Raw genomic sequence first — 25,771 nt, forward strand, 5'->3', positions numbered from 1 at the left:
AAGCTAGATTTTTTTTTGAGGTATGATTTTGTTCTTTAATCAGCCTGTTGTTTTTCCACATTGCACAATGTTCTAGTGCATAAGAACTTGAAAATGAAATTGAGTAGAAAATCATTGTTTAAGCTACTGTGAGCCTCATTTTTCTGCTTTTGTTGCCTTCTCAGGTAGAGAACTTTGATTCTGTGATCCTGGACAGATAAGCAAGGACAAAAATAATTTTGGATGTTTTCACTTATGTAGGTAGTTCTGTTTCAGTTGACCTAATATGAAATGGGTGCTATATTTTTGTACAGTTTCAAAATCAGTAAGCTTCCAGAAGTAAAATGGGTATAGGAGAAATGAAAGCTCTGCAAAACAAACTGATGTCTATATCCCTGCTTTCTTGAATATCTGTATCTCCGATTTTGTCTGTTGGGCTCAAAACTGGAATTCAGCAGCAACTAAAGAGGTCCTAGCTTGGACATGCCTGCGTTTTATCTAACTTTCTTTTTTTGACCAAAATCCAAGAACTGCCAGAGGTACTGTATGATTCAGTAAGGCCCTGGTATATGCATATCAACTCACATTGTAAAATAACAGCACAATAATTAAAGGTATGAACTTTCTGTGCTAATTTAGATGTTACATTTGAAACATTAACAAATTGAGAATGAAATTTGCATTTGAAAAATGCTTTTCCCCCATGAGGCATTAACTATTGAAACAGCTGACTATACAGGCATTTATCATGAAGTTGGAGATTCTTAAAGAATTAGAAGAATGAAAAAGATACTCTCCTAAAGCTTTCACAGGACGGTGGAATTGAAAGCTTTGTGAATTTTAATTTATCTGAACTGAATTCCTTAGATATAGAGTTAATTTTTAAATCCAGAGGAAGTCTAAATAAGCCAAGTTCATAGTACTTGTCTGAAAGCTTTCCTAATCATGAGATTTCTCATCTCGTGTACTTGGAAAACATCTGTGTGGCTCATTTACCTTTGACTCAGTAATACATGCATGTATGTTAGCTGGATTTAGCAACATTTTTCCTATGGGCAATGAGAATGAGTCAAAAGAAATGTTTGATAAAACTGTGAGCAATTGAGAAGGTTGAATGGGACTGGGAACTAGTATGTCTTCAATTAGAGGAATCTGTTCTTTCTTTTTCTTGGTCTTAGAATATATAGTCCTTTTTAACCTTCATTCTCAATATAAATCATACTGCACTTGATAGAGAATCCTGTTTGCCTCTTGGTAATAAACTTGTAGCAGTGTTAAAAGTATCTCTGGACCATTAGGAGAAAAGTCCTATGCCCAGCAGCAGTTTAGATGCTGAGGAAACCACTCCTGGTACGGGTCCGCACACACTTCTTGGTGGCAAAAATTAGTTTCTGCCTCATTTCCTCCAGTTGTGGGTGCTCCAATAATGGATGCAGCACGGCCGGTGGCTTGGAGCCGAGGGCTGGGTGGTGGGCTGGAGGTGAGATGGGGCAGGATGCTCTTCAGTCCCACGTTCTCCCTGCAAACGTAGACCTGTGTCTGAAGTGTCATCAACATGGATTGTTCCCAGCCATGTCTGAAACCCTTGCAGTGCACTTCCGGTTTAAAAGAGGAATTCTTATAAATTGTAAAACGCAGCATTTCTAAAGTGAGGTAAGATTATTTCTGAAATGTAGCACCAACAGAGAACGGCAGCTCAAAATCTCCCGGGTCTCATGCTCTCAATTTCCAGTGTCTTGAGTTACTGACTTGCACTGTACCAGATACGTGACTTCAAACACTTGCTTTAGGCACTTTTATTTATATCTTGATACTTTGTCTGATCATATTGATATAAATCAGGCATGAGACTTCTCATTTGGAAAGGCCTGTGATGAAGGTGCATAGGGACAGTATTAGTAAGTGTTTTAATTAGCGCAGCTGGCAGCATGCCAGCTTTCCTTAAATGGGGCTTGAGCAGGAGAAAGCTGCTTTGAATTTAGGACAATTACAATATGGTTCTAGCATTTGTACTAACTACATCTACTCTCTCCTGCCCCCAAATTTTGATTAATAAAGGAATTTATGTTAGAATTTAACCTCTGAGTGACCTCCTCTCTTTCAATACTATTTAGTTGGTTATGTGCAGGCATAGAGATGGCTTTGCATCATCTTCTTAGCAATTATTTCATTGGGAAGTGTGGTGCTTGGAGTGCTTCATGTGAGGTGGCAGATGCTAACTGCAGTGGCTCTGACACTGCCCTGTTCCAAAGAGGTTTTCTTATTTTCAAGAAGGGCCAGGTTTTAATAGGTCGTAATAGGAGCAAGACTTCTTCGATATTGTGGGCTGTCTTATTTGAGGAGAGTAGTCATTTAATGAAGGAATAATTGCGTGGATGGCTGCATCAATGGGCAGATGTTATACAGTTCAAAAAGATAATCTTTTCCAATAAGAAAAAAATTAATGTTGCAGGACTTGAAAGCATTATTGTCTCCCTAGAGGTAGTATTAATTAAGAGGGTCAACCCAAGAACAAGGTCAATCATTTTTTCCACTTGGAAAGCTTGTTGGAATAAATTGATTTTTGTTTGAAATTGTCTTTTACTCATGTGTCTTGTTAAGTGTGTTACGTCAGAAGTGGCCTGTGAACAGCAAAGCATCTAATTCCTTTTTCCTATGTTTCTGTGAGCAATAGTCAGCTCTGAAGAGTGTACTGAACTCTTTAAATGCAGTAAAATTAAATGTAAAAGGACAGCCAATTGTATTCTGTGTATTATTAACAGGGTCTACTAGGGCTTGTATTTTTTGCATTACAGGAACTGTTTTACCAGTTATGCGTTGCTTCTTCCCCATGCCTTCACTTCCCTGGACTTCACTGGCTTTCATTTAGTTTATTTAAGGAGAGATAATTCTTGGACCGTACCTTTCACCTGCCCTTCTCTTATATGTAAGGTAGCCAGGTTTTGGCCTTTAGACCATAAATCAAATTGATTACGTTCCCTAAAATGGGACAATTTCTACTACCTACTGGATCAAGATGGAAAGATTCAATAAATAAATAAACGCAAAGACATCAGTAAAGCCCAGTTCTGCCAAATGTTGAGCACATTTCGTGAGGAACTCGTTGCCCTCAAATCCCGTGACATCTGTAACAATTATATCAGTTAACTCTTTGCTGAACAGCATGCCAGAAGACTATATTAAGAATATATGTAGAAAGGTTGTTTTCATTACTTGCAGACAAGCAGAAAACATGGTTTCTTTTTTTCACAGTGCTTTCCAGTTGAGGCTAATTGTACAAATAAAGAAAAAAAACCCTGACTTTTTCTTTTTCCCCTCTCAGAAAGTAACAATGAATTGTATTTTCTTTGGGTGTTCCTGGATTAATCAGTCATTACAGAATTAAGAGACAAAATATTTAGCATGAAGGCTCTTTCACAGAAACAGACTTTGCAGACTTTTTGGTTTTCATTTGTGGCGTCTGTAGTTTTCTCATTGTTTTAAGAGTTCAATAATATTTTGTTTTCCTATAAAAACACCTGCCCTCATATTCATCAAGTATGGCAGCTTTTGCAGTGGGAACCATTTATTTTGGTGCAAACATCATAATCCGTGCATTTGAAGTGATGAATTTTGTTAAATCAACATTTAGGAAATAGTCGCTCGTAGCAGGAGGTCCTCTTTAATATGTGAATTATAAACTGGGAGGTCTCTTTTCTGCTCCAAATTTTTTCTCAAACATATTTAATCCATAAGATTAAAAGGTGAAAATGAATTCTGTGTATGTTGCTGAAACTTGAGAGTGCAGTCAAGGAGTGAAATTATCCAGAGTTTTGGCAGTACCATGAATTCAATAATATGCTTTTTGTAAAGCATGCATACAGTACCCTCTTTATCTTTAATGTTTCCTCACGGAGATTTCAGCTTTGAATGTGTATTGTTTCTTATGATTTACACCAAAGTGCAAAACCACTACTTGATGTTTTGGACCAGAGAAATTCGGTAGTGCATATATGCTGAAAGAAAGTTCCCCCGTGTGCTCATCTGATGGAGAAATATTGACAGATTGGACAAGGTGGCTTTTGTAAGGCTCCATTCGTGTGAACTGCATAACGGTCAGTGAGCAAAGCACACCGAGAGAGCCAGTGAAGAGTGTTTTAGTTTGGAGCTTTTTTTTTTTTTTTTATGAGACAATGATAAAGGACAAGGACTGCTGCCTTTTCTGTAGTCTGGGTTGTAAACCTTAGGCCATCCTATAGCTAATTGAGATATCATTTGTAGGAGTGCAACCAAAAATCAGAACTGTTACATGAGATCTTCAGTGCCAGTCTCACATTTGCTCTGAATCCTTCATCAATGAATACTGTGCTTTGTTTGCCTCTGGTTTTCCTTAGGTTGATTCTCTTCTAACATCACACTGCCCTGCTGCTAGTCCCGGCCAAAGTAGAGTTACTATTTGACACTTTATGCAGACTGTTGATCAAGTTCATATAGAAATCTTTGAGTATGTTTATGAAGAAACAAATTTTCTGGTTTTTTTGTGTGAACTTTCTAGACTGCAAAGTGTTTGTATAAAAAAGCAGGTTGTCATTGAATTCAGGAAGTGAAAAGGTATATTCCATCTGCTAAAAAGGCTCATGTATATATAAAGATGGTATTTACATAAGAGCAATAATTCTGCTCATCAGTGAAATGGATTAAATGATGATAGTAAATAGTCAGGCTCCTTATGTGTTGTAAACTGTCACATACAGTGGTAAATGTGGGCCATGAAGAAATGGCTACATATTGCTTGCTCAGTTAAGGTCATGCTATTGTTACATGAAGGATTGAAGTGACCTAGTCACAGGTCACCTAAGTTATTAAAGGTACCTTGACAGGCAACTTTTTCCTCCAGCACTGGGATACCAGGTGGTATCAAGCTCATCTGAGTGTCTTTGGTTTTCATAAAGAATTTTCTCATTTCTCATGTATGCATTCCTCATAGACCTTCTTCATTACTACCTGTACCACAGCTGGTAGTAGATTATATCTGTATCACACAAGCTGGAAGAGATTTGGCATTTTACTTCATGCGGAGCAAAGGTTCGATGTGTAAATGTAGCTTCACTGACACTGTTTTTCTGTATTTTTCTGGCAGTAGTTTGGTGTTATTAATTTCATCAGTGACAAGGATGCTACTCCTATCCTAAAAGATGAAATTTTGCTCTAATTTCTGAAAGTAACATTTCCAGCTCCTGGTGCAGGGAGTAGCATTGAACAAACAGAAGCACTGCAAGATTTGTTTTATTCATACACTTGTCTGGCAAACTGTTTATCCTCTATGTGATCCAGCAGGCATTGTGCAAACTGACAAACCCTGTGTGGTTTTGTAAGAAGGGAAAGTAGTGAAGTGCTCTAGCAACTCTGCTCTGACCTTCCTCCTTAATCTAGTTGTACAAATTGTTCCTATAGCTAAATTTCTCAAGCCATGCAATATTTTATTTCTGGCCTTTTTCTGTCCGCTACTGCCCTTCCTGCCAGTTTATACTGCCACCTGTCTTCCCGTCTGTTTTTGAGGTCTTCCCCTGCTGTGTGTGTTTTTTTTTTTCTCTTATCAATAGTCCTCCTTCCCAAGCTGAATTTCCAGTCTTTGAGTATGTAAAGGAACTCAGAAAACTCTCCTTTCAGTGCTTGCTCATTTGCAAATGTAATCCACTTTGCCTGAGGCATGCTTGCTTTTGCTTAGTATATGATTGAATTTGACTCTGATACCTTCCCTGAGATCAACTGCTCATTTTAGCTGTTGTTTTTCCCTAAGTGTCTTGGGGATTTTTGTTGCTGACTTTTTTTTTCCCCCCTCTGGCTTCATATCACTCATGCGCTACCAAAGCAAACTTGACATTCAAGTAGGATAATGTTATCAGTTTCATGTTGTACTGTACTGGACACGTTCTACTTCATTTTCCTCCTGTCAGCAATGGCTAGTCAAGCAGTCCGTAAGTATTCAAGACAATACAGTAAATGAAAGAGAAGAATGTGTGCCTTTTTCTTATTTATTTGTATAAATAAAACCTTTTCAATGTTAAGGCAATGTTAACGTTAACTTTCTTTTGTAAGGATTAAAAATACAGCTGTTACCTAAAGGATCTTACCTTTTAACTTCAAGTGCCTTTTTTTTTTTATTGCATCATTCATACAGTCAAAGAAAGTAAGATCAGGAGAGTGTGTTGAAAAAGTTGTCTGATCCTCCTATATACATATCACAGGCCATTGCACTTCTTCCATTTACAATATATTAAGACAATAAATTTTGTGTGACTAACACAAATTTGTACTTTGTAGTTGTATATATTCTGGAAAGGTTTCTGACTCTTAATATATTGGTATCAAGAGCTGAAGAAACCAACATGACTGGGTTTGGTAAGTTAGACCATTGATCACAGAATCCCAGGTTGGAAGGGACCCCAGGGATCATCCAGTCCAACCTTTCTAGTAAGAGCACAGTCTAGACAAGACGGCCCAGCACCCTGTCCAGACGACTCTTGAAAGCGTCCAATGTGGCCGAGTCAACCACTTCCCGGGGGAGATTATTCCAATGGGTGACTGTCCTCACTGTGAAAAATTTTCCTCTCGTGTCCAATCGGAATCTCCCCAAGAGCAACTTGTCCATTCCCCCTTGTCCTCTCAATGTGACTCCGTGAAAAAAGGGAGTTTCCATCTTCTTTGCAGCTACCCTTTAAGTACTGGTACATGGTGATGAGATCCCCTCTGAGCCTCCTTTTCTCAAGGCTGAACAAACCCAGCTCTCCCAGCCTACCCTCGTATGGCAGCTGCCCAGTCCTTTGATCACCTTGGTGGCCCTTCTCTGGACCCCTTCCAGCCTGTCCACATCCTTTTTGTATAGTGCAGACCAGAATCGTACACAGCACTCCAGGTGTGGCCTGACAAGCGCTGAGTAGAGTGGGACAATGACTTCTTTCTCTCTGCTGGCGATGCTCTTTTTGATGCAACCCAGCATCCCGTTGGCCGCCTTGGCCGCAGCAGCCACTGTTCGCTCATGTTGAGCTTCCTGTCCACTGGGACCCCCAGGTCCCTTTCCACAGAGCTGCTCTCCAGCCAGGTGGATCCCAGTCTGTGCTGCACTCCTGGATTATGTTTTCCCAGGTGCATGATCTTACACTTGTCCTTGTTGAACTTCATACGGTTCTTGCTGGCCCACTCCTCCTTGATTAATCATACTTTCTGGAACTTCTGTCCATCACTGAGGCTTTTTTATGCCTTCATCAGCTGAAGTAAGATTGGTGTTTTCTTCCAATGGAGGCATTTGGAAACTGCAGTAAAGTCTGTTCTCAGTGTTTCTCTGTGAGTTAAGAAAGTTGAACATTTAGTTGCTTAATACAAATCTTTTGTTGTGTTCTCTCTGACTTTAAAATATAATTTAAAGGTGGGCCACAAATTTTTAAGCTGATTTTGATGTCGGTAATGCTGTGTGTAGAAACGCTTCAGCTTGGTGTTGAACACTACTGGGCTAATACATGTTCTTGCAGAAGCTTATTAGTTACTAGCGTTACTAGTAGAGCCCAGTTCTACACTGGTGATGACTCAGATCAGCCAGTCTTTTGAATAGGTGCTTGTTAGTTATCTTTAGCATCAACTTTTTGGATCACAATTTTGGACAGTATAAAGTGAAACACCTCACAAATATTGATGTGGTTTATTTGTAAGTCCTTATTTAATCCAAAAGATTTGTTATACTTACCAGAGGATGAAACCTACTTTGTTTCACTAATTTTCCATAAATCCATGATGTGTGGCATGAATTTAATAACTGTTTGTTGGTTCTGTATCAATTGAATCCCCTGAAAATATTTCCTTTCCTTGTCTGGATTGATGTCAGACTATAAATGGCCTGTAAGTTACTTGTGTTGTCCTCCTTTGAATGTTGACACATTAACTCTCTTTCAATTTTTTGGAATGTCCTTGGTATTATAGACCTTATTGAAAGCTACTAATGGAGCAGAGGTTACTTTATCCAAGCCTGTAGGATTTATGCCACATGCCATCAAGGTCTGTTTATTCACGGTGAGAAATGCACAAGTGGTACCTCATCTTACTGTGGTAGCAATATATTATCTTGCTTTTCTGGTACAGTATACAATTAAGGACTATCACTATATGATTAGAATGGTGCCTTCTGTCTTTATATAATCTCTGTGTTAGCAACTTTATGCATTTTCTGCAGTGTTGTTACATCATGTCCATCTTGTAATGTTGATAATCACTATGCTCAATATCCTTGAAAAAGACCGTATTATCCTTAGCATTACTAAGCATGATCTTTTTTTCATCTTTAGTTTCACTATTTTGACTTACTGTAACGTGTCTAAGCCCCACATAGAAATCAAGAGTAGTTGGTGTCCCAGCCCTGGATCTGGAACCCTTGCCCACATGCTTGCTGCACGGGGACCAAATCAGACCCCTGCATCCCAGCCCACGTGTGCACTTGGTCATCTGCTTCTTGGTCACCAGTCTGAGAAAGGAAGCTATACCTGTAACATGAAACACCCTCCCTCTCATCCAAAGCCAACTAACCCTAACTATTCTCTTTCATAGAATCATAGAACAGTTTGGGTTGGAATGGTCATCTAGTCCAACCCTCCTGCCATGAGCAGGGCCATCTTCAACTAGATCAGGTTGCTCAGAGCCCCGTCCAACCTGACCTTGAATGTTTCCAGGGTTGGGGCCACCTCTCTGGGCAACCTGATCCACTGTTTCACCACCCTCATCAAAAAAAAAATTCTTCCTTACATCTGGTCTAAATCTACCCTTTTTAGTTTAAAACCATCACCCCTTGTCCTATTGCTACAGGCCCTGCTAAAAAGTTTGTAGCTCTTCCCTTGTCCACTGATGTAGGATGTGTTCACTCCATCACAGAAGGCCGCTAGGTTGGTTAGGCAGGACTTGCCCTTGGTGAAGCCATGCTGGCTGCCTCGGATCACCTCCCTGTCGTCCATGCACTTTAGCATAGCTTCTAGGAGGATCTGTTCCATGATCTTCCAAGGCACAGAGGTGAGGCTGACAGGTCAGTAGTTCCCAGGGACCTCCTTTCTAACCTTTTTAAAAATGGGTGCAATGTTTCCCTTTTCCAGTCCCCAGGAACTTCACCTGACTGCCATGACTTTTCAAATATCATGGAGAGTGGGTTATCAACTCCATCACCCAATTCCCTAAGGACTCTAGGATGCAGCTCATCAGGTCCCATAGACTAATGTGTGTTCAGGTTCCTCAGGTGGTCACGAACCTGATCTTCCCTTACAGTGGGAGGGACTTTGTTCCCCCAGTCCCAGCCTTGCAGTCCATCCACTTGACAGGTGTAAGAAGAAGTTGCTAGTGAAGACCGAGGCAAAAACATTGTTAAGTACCTTAGCCTTCTCCTTGCCCATTGTTACCAGTTTGCCAGTCTTGCTTATCGGGGGAGTACACTTTCTTTGATCTTCCTTTTCTGGCTGACATACCTGTAGAAGCCCTTATTATTCTTTGGACCTCTTGCCAGGTTCAGGTCCATCTGTGCCTTGGCCTTCCTGACCCCAACTCTATGCAACTGGCCAGTGTCCCTATACTCTTCCCAGGATACCTGTCCCTGCCCCCGCTGCCTAATTCCACTACCTCTTGCCTTCCTTTTCTGATTTCTTACACCAGGGGATAAAGAGCTTTTGTGCTGTATGGAGAGTGTCCTTAAAGATCTGCCATCTCTGTTTTGCTGCCTTGTCCCTTAGGGCAGTTTCCTAGGGTGTCTTATTGACTAATTCCTTGAACAGCTGGAATTTTGCTTTCCTAAAATTCAGAGTCCTGGCTTGACCCCTATTCCTCAGGACTGCAAACGCCACCAGTGCGTGATCACTGCAGCCCGGGCTGCCTCCAATCTTGGTGTCATTGATTAGCTCACTTGTGTTGGCGAACGTGGGGTCCAGTATCACACCCCTGTGGACAGGCTGTCTAGAAGATCAAATTCCTGATTTCCAAGCACCTGGTAACACAAAGTAATTGAAACTTAGATGGGTAGCAGTGGCTGTCAGGGAGTACCTTAAGAAATAAAATTTTTTACCAGATTTTGTTTTGTTCTGTGCGGGAGCAAAGCTCACCTCGGTACAGGTTTTGCAATTACAGAAAACAGCAATAGCCCATTTCAAGAAAAATAAAGGCTTCACATCTTTGAACACTTCTCAGTGACTTTTCCTTTTGCCAGCATGACAGTTTGTCAGTCCTCTTTTCTTCAGTGCTAAAATTCTTGGTGTTAGAGATTTTGCCTTCTGATGTAGCTTAAGGAAATCTTTAAACCTTTGAAGTAAGGTACATTAGCGTGTAAACTCTGGAACTCTTTGGTTGCACTTGGGTCAGGATTAATAAATGTTTGTTCAGGTGCCCTGTCTTAGGAAGTGAGTGTTTTCTGCCACGTCACAATACATTAGCTATTGTGCCGTATTTTTGTTAAAACACTTGTCATGTTTTTCAAATCTGGGCTTATTATTTATAATTTCTGTTCCTCCAAATTATATATCTCGAATGTTCTTTCGATTTTTCCTGCTTTAAGTCGGAATGAAAGTGTTCGTCGCATGCATATGAATGTCTCCATCCCTCGGGGGATTCCTCCTTGACTGGCAGAGGAAGTGGAAATGGATCAATCATCTGTCACTTAATGGTGTTAAAGATGCTGTGAGCTTTATCTCTTACTGATTCTGATAAAATGCTTATTCCAGTTGCATGGCAAGCATCCATGTTTAGTAGCTGGTATCTAGTAAATCATATTTTTGTAGGGCTGGCGTTGCGGCTTGTACCTGGGCAGTGAATCTGAAGCACTCTGAGTATTGTGAATTTACTGTGTGATGATGAATTGAGCATTCTGCGTATGCAATAAATTTTTTTTAATTAGTTACACATACATAAGCCATCTATGCAATGATGGTGCGTTAAGTAAGGTGCAAGAGCTGTTCTCCTGGACAAATGTCCAAACCAGTATTTTCTGTTGGAAGAAAAAAACAAAAAAAAGTTGTGTTGGAAAATGAGAACACATTTAAACTAGCCAGAATGCATGGTAACTTCACATTTTGTAAGCATAAAGATTACGCACAGAATGATACTTTATCCAAACAGAAATTTTGAAAGTATATTTTCTTAGATAGTTTACTAGGGACAGATGTGATTTCCTATGTTTTGTATGTGTAGCTTTATATAGGATTTACTTTCAGGTTTTAATAAAATTAAATTGTGCTGGAAAAAAATCAGCATAAGAATGGTCTACAGTAGGAAGTCTGTAGGACATGCTCATGTGTCAGAGGGTCCATGTCATTTGTGCTTCCTGGTTCTGCTGCATTTAAGCGCTCATTTGCAGTATTGCATTAATGTAGGGGTTTGGAGTGAATTATAAAAGGAGTGGGTAACAGCTTGCTTTGGCTGTAAAACTGCACTCATATTTTTGGCAGTAGGTAAAAATGGCTGATCAGGAGAATCTATTTCCTGTATGTTCAAATATAAACCAGATAGTAATGAAAAAGTCATTCACTGTTTCCTAAAGACTTTTTTTTTTGCCAATATAAAATGGTAGTTCAAGTGGAAAACTGGGTAACATGTTAGTCCTTATACTCAAAACAAGCATCAAGAAAAGGTGATTGTATTAATTCTTTCCTTCCTTCCTTCCTTCCTTTCTTCCTCTGGATTCTGATTGTTTCTGGCTTTAAACAGATGAGATTCCCTAATGACCACATTAGTGCTAATAATCCTTCAAAGCAGGAGTGAAAGTGCAACTACTGTGCATGAATATCAAAAAGACTTCAGTTCAAGCAGTGTTTTCGATGCTCCAGGTTTCATATCAATCTTCAAAATGAAGACCTAATCTGTAGCAGTGGGTGGTCCATATTCTAACTGTTGATGCTTGCACTTTTTTATGGTCACCCCTTTGAATACTTACACTGTCATTCATAGTTAAATGTAAGACAGCAGTTTTTTTCCAGGTCCGGTGTGAAAGGCCTTCTTTCTGGTAATGTTGTTCTCCTTGCCTGCTTAGAGATGCTGCTATTTTTTCATCAGGCTGGTCAAGTGGTGGTTGCTCTGAGTAGCTAGGGGAAGGTGTAAAGAACTCAGGTAAACAGGCAAGAAATGTGTTCTGGATGACAGTCAATTATACAGTGATAGTCACATTCTGCCACTTATGTTGTGCTGGTGAGTTAGGTAAGGGGGTTTTGGATGGCGTGGTAAGGAAAGTGTCATAAGCGCAGGCCTGTATCTACAGGGAACCTCTTTCAAATGAGGGTCCTTGAAGCAGAGGTGCCTCGATGCTCCCTGCAGTCCTGCAGCCTTTTTTCCAGGCTGGGATCCTGGGTGTCTGGTGTAGCTGACTGGCAGGTCCTTGTACGGCACAGCAGCTGCACCCCACATCACTGGGTTCTGGGAGCAGGAGCAAATGAAGAGTTATGGGGAGGGCTGCTGGCTTCATCCCCACACCTACTTTTCTAATACCCTTCAGGGTAGGGGCCCTGCTTTCCCCTCTGTCTCAAAATGAGTAATACTCAGCACTGCAGGTGATGGTAACAGAAATCTGCAGAGCTTTTGCTTGAAGAGAAGGGTCATTACATTTGTATGTAATGGAAGAAAGATGAGGTAGAAAGACCCTGAGTGTAGTGCATATCCCTCCTCAAGACAGCCTCAGACCATCTTCCATCTACTGGGAGTTACAACCGATAGTTCTTTATCCAAGCATAATTCATTAAGGGGACATTGAAAGGTAATGTCCCAGCGACAGCCGCATATTCCTGTTGCCTTCCCAGAGAAGGCAGTCCAGGAAGCTTGCTCTGCAGTCCTTTCTTACTGATGGGCCGCTAGCTGGCTGACCTACTCACCTTGCCTCCTACGGTTTAACACCAGAAAAAAAAAAAAGGAGAAAAGAAGTGTTCTGCTATCCTTATATTGATGTTTGCGGTATGAACTGTGACTTGACGTTGCAAACTTCCTTAAGGAAAACTGTCCCAGAAGCTCACGGTGAGGTTTGGGGCTATGGGAGCCTGTACACTCAGGCTGGCTGTGGTGCCTTACAGGAGCTGAACTCCTTATACTGGTGTATGCAGCTCCTGAAACTTTTTCCAACACAGGCCCGCTGTTTCCATTAAAGGTTTTTACGGGGCTTCCTACACATCATATCTTGAACAGCTTACCATATTGGCTCTTAAAAGTGGCTTTGAATACAATGCCAGGGCCCCCCAGTAGCAGCTTTATGGGCTGCCAGTGAACTGGGAAGCCCCAGTTGGCTCTCCCTGTGCTAGCGGAGCCTCCGCACCAGCTTTTCCAGCTAAAATGATGAAGTATCTGTTTTGTCTTATTTAATTAAACATGGCTTCCTTGCTGAATAAACCAGGGAGCACTGCAAAGTGCCACAAGCTCTTGTTCCAGTAGTCCCTCCTCCTATTAGAAAGGAAAAATGGTTATAATTGAATGCCAACGCCTAAGTCCCATCTGTACCATGCCATCAGTACCTTTGTAAAGGTCTTTTGTGTAGGCCCTTAAAATGAAAACAAAAGCTTCATCATAAAGGTAGCTTCTGTTTCTTTCAGGATCTCTGGCATAAAATTATTTTTCCTTTCTTCCTGTTTTGCGGAGTTGGTAAAAAAGCCACAAATCCAAATATTTTGTCAGGAAATCTGGCACTCGTTGCTTATACATCAGCTTATATATGAGCGTTGCTGGACGGGACTCCTAAACTCCTCAGTGCTCCTGGATCACTAGATGTGAAATAATGTGCTCAGAACATTTTTGCCATTATTTCTGAGAGTGAGGCGGCTCAGAGGTGGGGTGCTGGAGGGCAGGGGCAGGCAGCAGCCTTACCTCCACCTTGCCTGCCCGCTGGCGCTGCCTGCCCTACGGGGCAAGCTGTGTCCTGGTGCTCGCAGTATATTGTTGAAGTGCAAAGTGACCTCCAGCAGCCTTAGGATGAATCCAGCTCTTTTTAGAGTAGATGTAAGGGGAAGGGTGACCCACTCAAACATAAAAAGGTTTCTTGTGAGCGGCAGTGCTGTGTTAAATGGCATGCACGGACGGATAACACAGCTTGGCCTGGTTTCCCGCTGCATGTGTAGTTACTTCAGTGTGCATGGGGGAAACAAGTGTGTAAAACCTGAGTACCTTACTGCATACTAATTTTAAAAGTGATGAAAGGATGTACCAGCAAGTGACGAATCAGGCACTTAAAGCATAGCACAGCTTGTTTTTAGCAGTGACAGGGACTGAATAATATGTATTTTTGTTCTGCAGGCTTAATTTTAAAATATATGGGGAATAAAGCTAAATGCTGTATAAATACACAATATTTTTTTTCCTCAGTGAACACAGAATTAAAATTCAGCTGCTTAGTAAACACCATTTAAAGATTAGAGCACTGAAGAAACAAACGCTAGATAAGCTTTTAATATAACAACAGTATAGTCTGGCTTCTCTTAAAGGAAGAAGAACACCCTAAAGGTCATGTGCAGGTAAGAAACACATGAGAGAAACTTGCTAAAGCAGGAGTTGGTGCTCTGTTTAACTTCAGTGTGAAGATGAAAAGCCTCAGGGACATAGAAGAGGTGGAATACAAGGAACTCTAGATCTAACCAGGCTTCATCACCAAAGAAAATCTGGGAATTGGTAGTACAGTTTTGAAAAGACACTGCCAAGGTAAATTCTTTTCAATGTACTTAGTAAAGAAGGAAGAAAGTGTTCAGTCGTTTCGTGCTCACCATCTGACAGTGTTGTATTTCTGGTTTGTAAGACTTTTCTACTCACGTTGCTGCAGTTGATATTTGGAGGGAGGAAAATACAGAATATGAAAGACAGGGAAGAGGCTGACTTAAGGATGGGGCTGGAATGCATGCGGATCCTGTCAACGTGTGGGAAAACCAGATAGGACTTGGCGGTTTGATTTAGACCCAACACCGTGTTTTGAATAGCTTGCCTGTAGCAATCCAGTTGATAATGGTCTCTGCTTTTGGTTAGTGCTTGTCCTCTAGATCGGAATAGCATGTAGTAGTACACTTACAGATGTGGTTTCCCAGAGTGATTCAAATGCTCCAAATACTTCAGTGAGTCACAAAGCAGGGTGTCAGTAGCCACACTTTTCAAGATCGTTATGTTCAGCCAAGAGAGGAGGATGTAAGAAGCTAACCCACATTTTGATTGCAAAACTGTTGGCTCCATGTTCTCATGAAGTCTGTGTATGAATATGGCTGGAGCCTGGTATCTTATAGCTCTGTCAGGTCTATGCATTTTCCAACATCTTTTTTACACAAAGACTACAGGGAACATCAGCCAACACGTGCCTTGTGTTATGTTTGAATTATTATTGTTAGGATTTTGTATGTTGACTAATCTGTTATTGCTGTGGTGTATCACTGAAACAAAATGTGGCCTTATTTTGACAGGGAAATGTATGTCCTGTGACACAACTGCTTTGTGATGTATTGTACTGCCTTGTTAGTTTAATATTTTCCATTAATGTGAAAGGGAAGAGGAGAGCGGAGTAGGGAGCAGAAAAATAAGAGATGTTCCTCTGGCCATGAATTTTCCCTCTCCTTGAAAGGCTCTTATGTCCTCTACCAATTAGTCGCCTTCCCTGCACTACGTCATGTTCTTGCCCAGAGTTTAGTGGGCAGTTCAGATGCAGTTTGTTCCTGCTGAAAAATCACTGCAGGCCAGCAGTTCCACCAGCCTTCCCGGGCTGCCCTGCGGGTTGCTTGTCTGCCAGGCTTGTGAAATAGGAGTGCATTCTTCTGGATTTAGCCAGAATATCAAGATCCAGGCATTTTCAGGTAAGTGTGATGCTGCTTATTTTGAAGTGACCAAGTTTATTTGAAACAGTTTATATAGATTACTTCAGATGGTTTGGGGTTTTTTGTAATGATTTTTGATGTAAAAGAACTCAAATTTTATGTTCAGTGCCAGATTTGCTGAGGTTTCATGATGCAGGTAATTCACGGACTTCTCTGGAGATGGAGGTTTATGGAAGCAAAAGTGATGCAATTATATATATTAGTGTTTTCCTGTTTAACTTTTTGGAGAAAAAAATAGCACAGAAGTTATTTGAACAGTTGGTAAAAGTTTTATGATAGGCCTGTATTACGATGATTTTCCAATCTTTAATTTCACTTTCATTGCATTTTTTTGTTTGTTTGGCTGTTCATTTTAGTGATCTGATTTTATTCAGGAGGAGCAGTAATGGTTATAGATATTAATTTCCAATAAAGGTCTTATCTTACTCTGTTTTAAAAAAAACAAAACAAAACCCAAAATATAGACCTACCCCCCCCCCCAAGAAAAAAAAATAAATTCTAACCAACCCACAACCTTCTAAAAATTCCTATTTGAATAGAAAATTTGAACAGCTGAAAAATCACAGCAATCTATAGGATATATATGTAGAGGGTGCTTTTCTGGAGAGGCAGAGGAAGTGTTGAATTGGTGAGATCTTCAGGGGAATCCTAAAAGAGTTGTATATGTGTAGTCATACTGACTTTCTTTTGAAATGGATACTTTTCTCAAAATTTAAAAGAAATCTCTGAATAATATAGGCTTTTAGCTAGCATGCTTACTGTTCTATGTTGGACTTTATAGGGCAAGGTGCAAACCTTTGACTTAAGGGACAGAGTGCAAACCTTTTACTTCTATGGCAGAACAGCTTCTTGTGCAAAGTAGTCCTCAAGATGTGGCCGACAGTGCTCATGTCGTAGCGTCAAACCAACAGCGCACGATATTGCCACCCAGGGTGTGAGGTTTTAGCCGGTATTTGGAGTTGTGTTTCAGTGGACAGGTGGAAGTAATGATGACAATAAGAATGTCTTTGATGCCATATTTAGCAAGTGCTCTTTTCCTAAAGTGGGAAGATCAAACAACAGGAAGCCGTTTCCTCGCTTGTAATATGAAGCTTGGCTTCGCAGTCTGTGCCCTGTCCGAAAATCTGCCTCTCTTTTGCAGGGAGGAATAAACTGTTGATTTACCTCCTGCCTGTGACTTCCCTGTTGGGTTCACTCCTCCGTGCAAGTTAAATACCGGAAATACAGCTGGAACCAAGTCAGCTCTTTGTCCCTTTAGGTACGTTGGTACTATAACAGTTGGAAGAGCCTGGAAGCCTCCTGCTCCTCCTGGGTAGCTTACACCTTGATTGTCCTCAGGGCAAGCAGAGTAAATCTTGAAGCTTGGGAAATCTGGCAGTGGAGCAGAAGCTATTGCGTATTTGTCCCCATGAGCGATGTGCTCCAAAACCCTGATAGTTTCCCATTTTGAATGTAGACCAGATCACACCAGGTGGCCCAAGAACTGCAGAGTTTTGTTGAGCACGTCTGTCAGAGACAGCAGATATGTAACTTGCTGTTCATGCTGGTCTTTGAGTGGTGGCTTTCACGGTCTCAGCTGACATTTAACAAAGACCATTTTAATCATCCTCCATTTAGTTTGGTGGCTAATAAACACATTGACTTCAGAGTCATAGTCAGACCTCCTCTAAGACACTGAGAAGATAAAGCAGTGAAAAGTAAGGATCTCCTACTGGTCCAGCTGGATAACTGTTGTCTGCTTAAGAACTACTCACCTGAGGGGTTAAAATACAGTAAATCTATCCTGTAGACCTGAGCCCCACAGTTCTATGCCCTTTAAAACAGGGACCCACATGGGAGGTATCTTTTGCTTCAGCTGACTTGTCATCTGCTGTCTTTTGGCATACGCTATATGGTAAATCTAAGACATAACTGAGTTATGAAAAGAGGCAAGAGAGAACACTGATTCTGTAAACTGACTGGAGAATTTTGATTCCACATGAAATAATATTTTATTTCTTTTGTGTTTCTTGTGGCTAAGGAAGCCATGGTAGAGGACATAGGAAATGTACCTGGGTTGTGTATGCGTGGATAAGATAACATTTGTAGTCACTTGGAGCTGTGGATGTAGGCTGGTATATGCTGTTCAAGCTTGAGTCTAGCAGTGCTGTCTTTTTTCCTGCTTTTTGTGTTAAAACTGTGTTTGGCATATCATATTTTGGTTGAGGTGTCAGTTTGGAGTTCAGTAATGCAGCATGTATGTATTCAGAACAACAAGGGTCAGGTTTTGTGCTTTCAAGTTTCTTCCGATGTCGAAAGGCATCTGCCAATTAGTCCAAAACCTTTAGGATCCGCAGCTGTTTTTTTTCAGCCACGAACATCTTGCTAAAACGTATTCAAGGTCAGCACTGTGTGTTGAGTTGCTGGTGTTATTGGATTGTTCTTCCTGTTAGGGCTTGCTTGATGTAAACGAACAGCGCGTGGCTACCTCCCAGTAATGCCCAGTATACCAGTTACTTGTGGCAATTTATGTGTGTGGCAAACTCAAAGGTGAGATGACCCAGATCTGATTGAGATCTTGTATCAGTGTAAAGCAGATGGGCAGCGGTAGCTCATCATGCAGCCATGATGCTAATGTCGGTGGAAGTCAGCCTGAGATCAGAATCTGAAAAATTTACATATTCTAGATAAGAAGGTGAAACTTTATATTTCGTCTTGCTAGTTTTGAAAGAACTGTAAGGGAAACCACGTCTTAGCTGGGTTTCTACTTGTCCTCAGTTTTCTATCGTCTCCTTTTCTTGTGCTGTGAAGTACAAGGGAAAAGTAAGCTAAGACATTAGTGTAAAATAAAAGGCGATCTGGTACTTCAGAAAAGGAACCTACTCTGAACACTCCATCTACTACGAGTGGGGCATACAACTGGGTCTGTGCAATAAATGTACCACGAGTTCCTCAGGTCTTTTCTGAGCAGGCAAAAAAGAGATTTCTGAACTGAGTGTAGTCATCATTACTGGAGGCAGCATTTGTGGTTACAGAGAGTTCTCCTCTGTGTTCAGGATGGACAGTAAGTATACTAATGTGATGAATTTTTGGTCCTTTCGACTTTTTAAGGATACTGGTATATTGTAACAGAGCACTTTTATAAACTTGTGACACATGCATTTTTTCAGATGTTACTGGGTAAAAATAGCTGCAAATTGTCAAGCACTGTCTTCTGGGGTATAAATGTGAAGTTCACAAGTCTTTTTATTTAAGGTTAAATGAAAGCAAAACCAAGGGAAAGACCTCCAAGGTCTTTGTTTTTTTAAACAAAACCAAGAAAAAGTGTGCTGTAAATGTTAGGCTTGTGAAAATCTTACTATAGGAAATAACACTGTACAAGAAACAAGGGTCTTGGCTTTTGCTCAGATGTGATGGGTATCCTCAGCCTAAAGTCCAGAAGTACTAGATTTTCTTTCCAAACAGGAGGTGCTTTTGGAATGTGGATGATGAATCAGACAAATCAGTTAGCCAGAATAAATAATAAAATGTTGCTTGGAGGCGTAAGGCAAAGTTGCAATACAACAGGACTAAAATTATGCAAGCTTGTAAAAGGAAGATGAGAGAATACAAAAGTACTGATTTTAGAATTGAGTTAGGCATTGGATTGTGCTTCTTCTTGTATGGTTTCAAGCAAATAACTGAAACTCTAGGATTCTGTTTCTCATATGTGAATACAGTAAGTGTGACTTACTTTTGTTAGAGAAGTGAACATTGCTTCTCAAAATTTTCTTCTCTGTGATTTATTCATATTGTATGGGGGTTTTGGGCAGTGGGTGGGGGATTAAGCTATGACATCTTATAAGCATCTTTGTGGAAGAGTTTTCGTGGCACTATGGAAACAAAGATTGTCTCCTGAGTCGCAAATTGAAATTCTTCCATTGCACATTTGAGCAACTTTAATCTGTAAGGCAGTTTAATGAAGAGTTATCGGGGAATATTTTAGTTACTTTATAGAGAATACCGAAGAAACAATATTTTTGTTGTTTTCCTCAGCTAGGCTATTTTTACATTTAGACTGTGGCTCTCCCTTACTCTGGATCTTATTAATGTCATCTTACATGAATTTTTCAAATTTCCCTATAAACTATCTGTTCTTATTGCAAATGGTTGGGTTTTGGTTTTTATATTGACCAACTGTGAAAAATCTTGCAAATGTGTGAATATATGTTCTTAAAATAATACTGAATTAACTATATTTTGTAACCTCCCTGTCTTCCTCCTACATACACCCTCCAGTTTTACCAGTGGTAACAAAAAGTTATGCTAAAGGAATTCAAACTTGTTGAGACCACCTCCCATTTTTAGGTTTGTGTTTGATTTTGGTTGTATTGAATTTGGAGCAGAAATTAACTCAGTGAAGGAATGCAGTGCAGGAGCCTGGATCTGGATGATTGGCTTTCCTCCCAGTTTTCCCACACCTATCTGAGATAGAGATGCCCCTCTCCGAAAATGAGACTCGGACAAAGTGCAAATTCTTCATTTCCTGAAATCTCATTGTTTAGGCCAACAAACATGCAGGTCAATGTGCAGGTTGCAGAACTGAAACTGAACACCAGCTCAGTTTCCCTGGATCAATGAAGTGTAATTTGAGGCTTGTGGTTGCCTATGCAGCTTGGAGAACCAGCGCTGAGAACAAAGGCACAACACTGGTTCCTTCAGATATTTGAGCAGCAAAACACTGTTAACACTGTTCCCTTCTGTTGGCATTTGGCTCAGTGCTGCACTGTTTGGTTAGGCCAGGCGTAAATTTGTGATGATGGTTATGCCAGCAAGTTCTCCTAGAACAGAGGGGCAGCTTGTGCTGTCCCTGTGTAGGTAACTTGAAGAAGGGGAAAAAAAAGGAAGAAAATATTTGAGCTTTGCAGATGTTCGGATAGACTGTCTTAGTCTGACTATAGGCCAGTCTTTCTGTATAAAATCAAGTCAGCAAAGAGTCCTCAGTGAACAATAAATGCAATAAATGAAAAACTTTACACAAGTCTGGCACCAGATGCAGATTAAAGAGCAGTAGATATAACTGGCTGTAATACCTAATGGTGTATTCAGCAAGACATAGGGAGGATTAAACCCATAGCTTCTGCCCTCAGTGGGAGATGGTGCATACGAACGTGTGCGCTCTTGACTTGAATGTCTTTGCAGTGTGACTGCTGCTTTTTGGATGGAAAGCCTTTTTTGGTCAGTGGAAACTTGGGCTCGTAGTGTTTTGTTTAGCTGCAGCTAAGGATGCTAGTTAATAATTAGGCTTCACTGAGTTTTCACTAGGATGTAATCAGATCTGTATTTTAAGTGAGTATGGTTGGTTGGTTGTTTTTACTGAAGAGCTTGTGAGAAGTTCGTGGGAGTTAAGTGCATCTGGGCCCAATCATGCACCTCTTTCTGAAGTGCCTAATTCAATTGATTGGTCATTTAGTGACAAGAAATACAGTGTCAGCAGGACCTTAATTATTTAATCTATCTAACCACAACAGGAGCATTATGAAATGCAGAGTAATGCAGAGAGGTAGATCAAAACTTTTACATCTCCATGTCTCAGCAGAAACACTGGACAAGGAAAAAGGTACCTCGTGTTAGCGTGTATATGCAATATTGTACAATTACTGCTTGGCATGTGTCTCCATAAAAGATGTGCCACACCATAGTAATAGTTAAAATTTTATCTGTCAGTTAACTCAAGTGTGATTGAACTGTAACGCTCATGTTAGATGCACAACATCAAATGTAATTGATATATCTTTCTGCCTTGTCGCAGATTACACCACCTTACTTAAACTGCGAGACAAGAATATATCTTGAAAATTAAGAGCTCTTCAGGTAAGGACTAAGTTAAGTCATTTTCTGTTTACAAAGAGCGTTGTTGTTAATAAGCACCAGCATGAAGTAAACAGAGGACTGTTTGTGAACTACACTTCGAAAAGCTGAAGAAAAATCACTTGAGATGTTCACGGTGAAACAGGCTGTAGTAAACAGGCTGCCTGAGAAAGACATACATATGCACATTTGGGTCATCTTACTATTTTGAATAGTTCATACTTAGGATGTCTTTCAAGAAGGGATTGGCAAGGAATTGTCTTCTGACACAAAAATGGGAGCCAACTGAGAAAATGGCTGGAGGTAATGGGCGGCACGGTGACACCAGGTTTTAGCGGCATGACTCTGGTGCAGGCTGCTTGTCATTGACCATCTCATATTTTCAGAGAAGCACTGGTAGACCTAAACTTCATGTTCAGGAAATGTCCCAAGCCCCCTTGGGGTTATTGCTAAATAACAGCGTGCCCAGCAAGTTAAGCTGTTGTTCTTTGACTGATGTCTCCCCTGGGATAAACAAGCAGTAGTTCTGCAGAGCGAAAAATCAGCAGCTCTTTGTTTAAACAATCTGTTAAAACTCCTGCCTTGTGCTTAAGAAAATGAATTTGAGGCTTTTCAGGAACATTGTTGAAAGATTAAATAATTACCCTGTTCATTATGGGAAAAGCCCCAATTTGTTGGAGATGGTGCTATAAAGCCATATAGTCACAGCCGACATAAAAATAAAATGTAAGACGTTTTACCTTGACACGTAATGGGGTGGGGGTTGTGCTTATTTTACTTCTAATGCAGACTGGTACGGTGCACGTAAGCAGTTCACTTGACTCCAAGTAAAAGAGACAGAAATACGTCAATTCGATAGATGTTTAAAAAGTGTGTGAAGATAACCTGTAAGTTGTGAACTGTCAATCCACATTTCCAAGGTAATGAAAACTTTGTGAGCTGTTCAGTCTACAGACCCCTTGCCATCCTTTCAGTTTCTTAATTTATATGCATCTATTTCATCTTAAAGCTTATAAACAAATACAGGAAGTTGTTGAAATTGGATAATTAAATATTTTTCCATACACAGATAGCTCTTCCTGACTGCACCAGATTCTATTACCTTGCCTGAGTATATCACAAAGAGCATGAAATTGAGAAATTGTGTTGAAATTCCTTTGGGTTTGCATTCTTGGAACTTTTCCTAGAGCAATTTCATGACTTAATTTGCATTTGGTGTTAGAAAATTTATAAGACTCTGGTGCTTTGTTACTTATGCCTAGGTTTTGAAAGGAAAAAGAATGAATGCCTGTTAAGTTTAAAATAAAATTGTAGCCTTTTCTTATAAAAATGGACATGTTATCACTGAAGTGCCAGTAAGTTGCAAGGAGGTATTAAGAAAATAAAAAGCTATCTGTTACCTTCCAAAGCTTATAACCTAAACAAATGAATTAAGCATGATCTTTTCTATGTTAATCTTTATTTATACAGCAACATGGTATATAAGGATTTTTAAGACACTTAAATGCTACTAATTTTGTGTTCTGCCCCAAATCTTTGTCTTGCTGTGCCCACAGAAAATAATTGTTTTTCTTGTTAGGTGTTCAAGGAGGTTTTAAACAGAGTTTAGAACTATTTCCTTTTACAAGAAACCCTCTTTAATCCTTCCCCCCCCCCCCCCCCCCCCCATTGGTTTTGGGTCTTTTTAAGGTTAGTAATCTATTTGCCATATGCAACTACATGATAGCAAATGCTGGTTCTGCTTCTCCACTATCCTAGTTTATCGTTTATCTGCTTGAACCTGAATGGAAATAATTACAAAGATTATAATAGTACCGATTTAATTGCATGGATGTATACGTTACGTTTCTTTGTACATCTGCATAAATGTAAATGGCTTTACTGCTTCACACTGCAGACCTTCTGAAGGTCATTGGATTACTCTGTGCTTAAAGTGTCTTCCTGGAGGAAAGGGATACCTTGTACACCTGAATTATGTGCCTAGTCAGTTCAATCATTTTAGGAATAAAATGCACAAGTAAATTAAACAAAGAAAGGACCATGAGTAGGTTGATGCTTTTTATATGTAATTCCTGTACTATTAATTTTTTTTAGAATTATACTTGAGTAATACAAATATTTTGAGCTGGCATACACTGCATTATAGGATTCTGCCTGTAAAATGCTATAGAAGATTGTCTACTCTCTTAGCAGTAACTTTTTGAGACTTGACCATTTACAATTCAGATCAAGCTTTGAAGTTTTAATGACTACTTACATTTTGAATGCCCTCCCTTATGGGATGCCCGAAGTAGCTCCAGGGTTGTACTGGTTGTGCCTGCCACTGCTTTATCAATACAGGGAACTGATGTACTTCAAAGGCTGTATATAAATTTTTGTATATCTGCGCTGCCATTTATTTCTGGAAAAATCAACGGCAAATAATAGGAAAAAGTAATAAGTCTGGTGCTTCATGCATTGTGTGCCTGAAAAAACCCACTGGAGCTTGATTTTGCTTTGAGAAGGACTTAACTTAATTGTGGTTATTCCACAGATATTTCTTCTGTGGAAAGAAAGAAATAATAGTATAATATTAAGAAGGAATAATAACATCAGACCTGATAACTTCAGCTGAAAGCATTTTCTGCTAATATTTCACATGAAACCAATGCAGCTGAGATAAGGATATGGCAATATTCATAAAACTGTTGCTCCGTGACCTGGGCTTGAAACTGCTCTGATTCTTGAGCTGACTCTTATTAGGCCCATAGTGAGTTGTCTCAGGGAACACAACCACCTGAAACCTATTTCTGCTGGATAGGGGGGACCAGGGAAAAAGAAGACAAAGGTAGCTCTTGTGTGGTTTATCTCTGTATCACAGACAGGATCCTGAGAAAAGTAGTGGTGGTCCACGGGAAATAGAAGGAGGGTGAGGGTGGGACTGGGAGAGGAGAGTAGTCCCTTCAGTGGCAACCTCTGTTGTCTGAGCTCAGCTGTCTCACAAAACTGCTCTTTGCAAGTTGGTGAGGAATCCTCCAATCTGCTGAGCAGGGCAGAATAAAGGGGTGAGCGTCTTACTAGTGTCAGACCCCATGAAATATTTTCATCCCACTAGCTCCTAAGGAAAATACTCCGCAAGCCTCCCTCCAGCTCAGAGCTCTTTTAAGATTCCTGTTCTTCCTCCCCCTGAATCCTTTTGACAGATTCAATTTATGTCATGCTCTGGGGATTTCATTAATTTCCTATTATTGGCCCAGTCCTGCAAAACCCTGCCCTCAAGGTTGGCAAGTATGCTGTTGCATCTCGGTATAGACGAGGTCTGCTCCTTGGCACATTCCACCTATGGCATGTTTACTGTACGGGAATATACACCCAAACTATGTTTGCTTGATGAATAGGTGGCACTAGAATGTGAAACCTGCCGTAGTAACAGAGTGAATAAATTTACTCAGTATAGAACTTCTAAGCAGTTTTTACCATATGCCTTAGTATCATAATTTTAAATTAGATTTTCTCAGAATGGAAATCCAGATTCAAGCTGACATCATAACATATGACCTCCAGTAGCAATGAAAATTGAAAACATGAGACAAGGGCATTAATCACTGAATAGTTTATAAGCTTGCCCTGAATGTTCATCTGAAAAGTTAACACTATTTTATTATATCCAGTAACAGCTTAAAGTCAAAATTTATTAATACTGTGGGGTACCTAAGATAAGGCATTCAGACTCATTTTATTGTACTCTGGCTCAAATCTTTCGAGCCTTTAGTTAACTGCACAGACCTACTTGCATGCATAACCTACTGCTTTTACTGGGACTGGAAATGTGAGCAAGATAGTAGGGATCTGATTTGGCAGCTAGACTTGTGTGAACTCAGAAATTTGTTTGTATATACCTAGTTGCCCGAGGATGTGTTAAATGGTCTCAGCATGGATGCGTCTCTGAAGGTTAAGATCATTATTTTCTGGGGGCTTTAAATTTGTTTAGCAATTTGAATTTTGGTTCGGAGTTTTGCTAGTAATTCTTTTTTGTAGAGATAGCTGTAGTAGTAGTGTTGAATGTAATTTAATATGGAGTATAATGAAAGCAATTTAACTTACATATGCATAGCTGACCAGGGCTGTAATCAAACAGATCTTTTCAGATGACGTGATGGAATTATCATTTT

The 25,771-nt window shown here is 40.1% G+C and overlaps 1 protein-coding gene across 9 annotated transcripts in view; it reads left to right on the forward strand.

Moving 5' to 3' along the window:
* Window positions 1-25,771, forward strand: part of BMPR1B (bone morphogenetic protein receptor type 1B) — a 252,620-nt gene that overhangs the window by 76,661 nt on the left and 150,188 nt on the right. For 8 of the 9 annotated variants that reach the window (XM_064449982.1, XM_064449986.1, XM_064449978.1 and 5 more), the window contains one exon: window positions 21,562-21,623. The exons of the other annotated variant lie outside the window; for it this stretch is intronic. The gene's annotated coding sequence lies outside the window, so the exon portion shown is untranslated. The remainder of the gene's footprint in view (window positions 1-21,561; window positions 21,624-25,771) is intronic. 9 annotated transcript variants of the gene reach the window in all.

Source organism: Phalacrocorax carbo, chromosome 4 (assembly GCF_963921805.1).
Source record: "Phalacrocorax carbo chromosome 4, bPhaCar2.1, whole genome shotgun sequence".
In the NCBI taxonomy this organism is placed as follows: Eukaryota; Metazoa; Chordata; class Aves; order Suliformes; family Phalacrocoracidae; genus Phalacrocorax; species Phalacrocorax carbo.